Raw genomic sequence first — 5,071 nt, 5'->3', positions numbered from 1 at the left:
TGGATAATTATCTACCCCACCACTCATATTAATCTGACATCACATATCTAGCCCCTCACTCAGTCACTGCCCTACTTCAGGTCCTTATCACCTCTTGCCTAAAAATCATCATATATAGCCTCTGAATTGTTCTCCCTGTTTCCCAGAGATACCCTCACCAAGCCATCCTCTACACAGCTACCAAAGTAACCTTTGTACAATGAGGTACTAACCATACTACTCCCTCACTCGAGATCTATAAGTTGTTCCCTATTGCCTTTAGAACAAAACAAAATTCATCAGGTTCACACTTCGAATCCTTCTCAATTTGGATCCAATTTACCTTTCCAGATTTATTTCACTTTATTATTACTTCTTTTCATGCAACTTATATTTCGAACTGTCCTACCTTCTATTCCTTGAACTTGTCATTCCATCTCTTACCTCTATGTCTTTTTAACAGACTGCCCCCCCCAACCCACGAAGAGTAAAACCTCTTCTTCTACGGGCATCTTTGATCCTTCATGTTCTTTCAAGGTGCCAATTCCTTTAAGAATTCCTTCAAGATTTTTGTAATTGTTAATGTTTTCTCCTACCTCAAATTATCTTGTTATTACTTATAAGTTAACATATTGTATTCTCTTAATAAATGTGAGCTCCTTAAGGGTAGAGACTGCTGTTGTTGTTGTAAGTCTTTGTCCTCCAAGAAATTTGCAGCATGCCTGATTTTTAAATCCTTCTTGGACTGAATAGACTAGAAAAAGGGAGACATGTTGAATTTCAGTAAAACAACATAATGTTTATAGTTTTCATTATTAGTGTATGTTTATGAAGATGACCATTTGAAGAAGAAAAACTCAAGTTATTGGGTCATCACTGAAATGATTCATTTTCTCATCATTGATGCAATGACCAGTCAGGATTCCAAATGCCAATGCTGAGAAATACTCTTAGAAGTCAGACAATGGACTTTGGCATAGAATGAAATGTACATTTTCAGAAACAAACAATAGATGCATTCATTTTGCTTTGCTATGTTTACTCAAAGAGGAAGATAGGTTTTACAGTGGGTAAAGTAATGGGCTTGAAGTGATGAAGACTTGAATTTCAGGCACTCCCTATGTGTGGGACCCTGGGCAAGTAATTTAACATGTTGGTCTCACTTTCTTCATCTGTAAAATGGGGATAATAATAGAACCTACCTCACAGGGGCATTGTGAGAATCAAACAAGATTATATGTGTAAAGTGCTTAGCACAGTGCCTAGAACTATATATAAATATCAGCTATTTTTATCATCATTATTGCTAGTTACAAGGGAATACTTCTATTTAGGAGATGGTGAATCGTAAAAGTGGGTGGAGAGGTAGTGACAGAGATGCAAAAAAGAAAAGAAATAAGAGCCAATGAGACATTTTTAAAATGCAAAGGAGTGAACCAAAGGAATTTCAGAAAGGATACAAACAAGTAATGTGGTGTTGATAATGTTCTGTTAAATTTAATACATGCTTAAAAAAACCTCATTCATGGTTTCATGTAAAATCTAATTTTTTCTGTTTTTTGTATATAGAAATATCCATTTTTATATTTGTCAACTTCATAATAAATTAAAGTGTTTAAAAATTATTTTAAGTGGCCGAATAACTGAGGAGAATTGTAATTCCAAACACTATTTATAGCTATTTGAATTCATGCAAAACGGTGGTGGTGGTGGGTGGCCTGCATACACAAGTGATAATGTCCTTTTGGTATAATGTTGTATGCCAATGTTAGGATTCTTCCTATTTGCAAACTTTGTGTGACAGCTTCAGCAGGAATTGGAGTAGAATGAGCCCTCAGTGGAGTAGGAGGCAAGAAGGTAAGGAACAAACTTGCTGCATCACCTGGAGTGAATCCCTAAACCTCTTTGGGTCTCACTTTATTTTTCTGCAAAATGAGGAAGATAGGTATCATGCCCTTTAAAATGTTTTTCATTTGTAACTTCTATATTCCTGAGTGTGTGTGTGTGTGTGTGTGTGTGTGTGATGAGAGAGAGGAGGTAGAGAGAAAGCAAAAGAGAGAGAGAGAAGGAGGAAGGAAGAAGCAGAGAGGGAGGAGGGATAGAGGGACACAGAGATAGAGACAGACAGAAAGAAAAGGAGGAAAACAGAGAAGGAGAGAGAAAGAAAAAGAGAAGATGAGAGACAGAAAGAAACAGTGAGAGAGATCATAAAGTCAAAAGCAAGTAAAAGTGGATTGTGTCAAGGGTGTACTTTTGAATACATGGTATTTTAAAAGCTTGGAGAATTACCAAGGCAAAAGAGCTGTTTCTGAAGGCAAATTTGATGATTACTAAAGAATGAGTGATACCAAACACAAGGTCTTTGCATTCATTTGGAAATGTGAGAGAGAGGACTACAGATACCTTATAGCTATATTTTAAAAGGGGATTGTGTGTGTGTGTGTTTAAAAAGAAACCTAGATTCTTAGCATCAAAACAGCACTTAATATTTCTGTTAATAAAGAGCAAGCAAACAGATTCGTATTAACCCACTCATTAACACCCCAGGGCTGTTGAATTTTTCTTTCTTTATTTTTACAGGTCTTGAAATTCAGGAAGGTTTACTTTCAGTTCCAAACATGTCATCTGTAGGACAAAGAAATTCAGAGATGGTCCATGAAGCCAGAATCAATTCACCAGAAATGGTGAATTGAGGTAGATGCCCTGAATCCTGTGTTTTGAAGGAAACTCAGGATATAGCTGAGTAGGGAGACAGGGAAGAAGTCAGTGGGAGAATTCACTACTGATCACTAAATAGAAGAACCCTGAGATCCACATAGAAGCAATCGGCTCCTAAGTAGACCACCATAATTATCATCATCATCAGCATGATCTCGATAGGCTTATCCAGCATTAAGGCCATCACCATCATCATCACCACTACCATTACTATTAAATCACCACCATTACCACTACTATCATCACTATTGCTATCACCAAAGCAAAACAAATGAATTTCTCATTGGTTTTTACCTGTTCAGCTTCATCTCATCTTCTAGTGGATACTTTCTCCTTTGAAGTTGCCCTTGCTATTTAGTATAATCTGATTTAACCTATGTGATTTTCTCTATCTCCTTTCCACTAGATTAAAAAAATCCTGTACTGATATGAGCATTGTCATTTTTTAGTTGTATCTGATTCTTCATGACCTTATTTGGGGTTTTCTTGAGAAAGATATTGGTGACTGGCCATTTCCTTCTCCAGCTCATTTTACAGATGAGGAAACTGAGGCAAATAGGGATAAGTGGCTTGCTCAGGGTCACATAGCTTTTGAGTATCTAAGGTCAGATTTGAACTCAGGAAGAGGAGTCTTTCTGACTCTAGGCTTGGCAATCTATTCACTGTGCCACCTACTTAATTTGAAAAGGAAAAACTTCCTCTCATCCCTATATTCACAGAAATGAACAGGAGTCATATTTCAATGGAAAAAAAAATATTGTCTTTCAAATACAAGGCAAACAAGATGATTGCCTCCTTTACTGGTAACTAAAGAAAGCCTTATAGGCTGGGGTCACAAGACTACTTGTGTATTGGGAAATGGATTTGAAGTGGGCTGAAGGATTCCAATCCCTTGAGCAGAAATCTCTTGAAAGCTTTCCCCTAGCCTAGTGTCACATAAACACTGGGAATTAACCAAAGTCCTATGGTGATTTATTGTCTAAAGAATGTGTTGGCTGAATGCACTTCAATGATTTGAATATATGCCACTAGCTCAACCTTTGCTAGATCATTTCTTCTCATCCCAGACTAGTTCTCTGATCATATCCCTTAAGAGAAAAAAATATATTAGAACCCTTGGCCCTTGGGCCAGGAATTTCCAAAGTCGAGCTATACTCTCAGCCATTCTGAAAGAGGGGGCAGTCTAGAGAACTGAGAGGTCAAAGTGAGCAACAATTTCCTGAAGGTTTTTTTAAATGCAGGAAGAAAATAGGTTTAAAAAAATTCAGCCCTTTTCAGGAAAAGTGCTAGTGGAAAAGTACAAATAAAAATGTTAAGAATAAAACATAGGGGAGTGGCAGGGGCAGAATGGAAGAGGTAAGAATTCAGTTCAAGTTAACTCCCAGGCAATGCCTTTAGATAACGAAAGTAGGCACATGGAAAAAACATGATAAGATAAATGGCAGTAATTTTCTCCGTGCCAAAATAAGTTAAATCATCAACTAACTTTTGTCATGAGTTGATATTTATTAAGAACCTAAATAGGGCACAGAACAGCACTGTGCTAGGCACGGTGAGTATTTATTTCTGATAAGTGAACATGAAAATGGTTCCTGTGACCTTTATCAAATGCCACAATTTGTCACTCCCATAGGTAATCTGATATGCTCTAGCCTCGAGTTAATTTACATCTCTCAATAAAAATAGGCAATGCAAGTCAGGCCTTGGCTTCAATTCTTAGTCTTATAGATTATTCCTTGGTCTGAATTGTGACATTGGTTATATCCAAGGCTTCTAGATATCTTCTGGCAATTACCCTGAGATATTCTTTCCCCATCTCTCTGTTCCATCTTTAAAAAGCAACATTTGATAGTAGGCAGCGTTCTGGATTTGGAGTCAGGAAGACCTGGGTTCAGATCCCTACTTAAAAGCTGTATACAGCGGAAAGAGAGAGCTCTACTAGAAACCAAATCAAAGATAACACACCCTGTTTACAGTCTTTACTTTCTTAAGGAAAAACAAGAGTGGTGGTGGCTTTACATTGCAGATAGGAAGGAACATAGTTGATATCTATGCCATACCATGTGTGCATGTTAAAAGATATGGAAGAGGTAGAACTGAAGTTCCCTGCTCCAGGAAAACCCGGAAATTATCAGTATACAGTGTATCTAAGATCAGATTCCTACATGGGTTTGGACCAGATTAAGCCATTGAAGTTGGAAGTTCATGAAGCTAAGCCAGTGCCAGACAATCACCCACAGTGGGATACAGCAATAGAGGGAGATGAAGACCAGGAAGATAGTGAGGGCTTTGAAGATAGTTTTGAAGAAGAAGAAGAAGAAGAAGAAGAAGAAGAAGAAGAAGAAGAAGAAGAAGAAGAAGAAGAAGAAGAAGA

General features: G+C 37.4%; 1 long non-coding RNA gene across 1 annotated transcript in view; it reads left to right on the top strand.

The window, feature by feature from the left end:
- Window positions 1-1,666: 1,666 nt before the first annotated feature.
- The window catches only part of LOC138142034 (uncharacterized), a 3,765-nt gene continuing 360 nt past the window's right edge, over window positions 1,667-5,071 (top strand). Inside the window, exons 1-2 of the long non-coding RNA XR_011163324.1 lie at window positions 1,667-1,836; window positions 2,560-4,995. This is a non-coding gene — a long non-coding RNA (uncharacterized lncRNA). The remainder of the gene's footprint in view (window positions 1,837-2,559; window positions 4,996-5,071) is intronic.

Source organism: Petaurus breviceps, unplaced genomic scaffold (assembly GCF_028583685.1).
Source record: "Petaurus breviceps papuanus isolate PSGF00001 unplaced genomic scaffold, PetGlider_PUasm1.0 90515, whole genome shotgun sequence".
Taxonomy (NCBI): Eukaryota; Metazoa; Chordata; class Mammalia; order Diprotodontia; family Petauridae; genus Petaurus; species Petaurus breviceps.
Note: the sequence above shows the minus strand (reverse complement) of the source record. Positions and strands in the feature narration are given on the sequence as shown.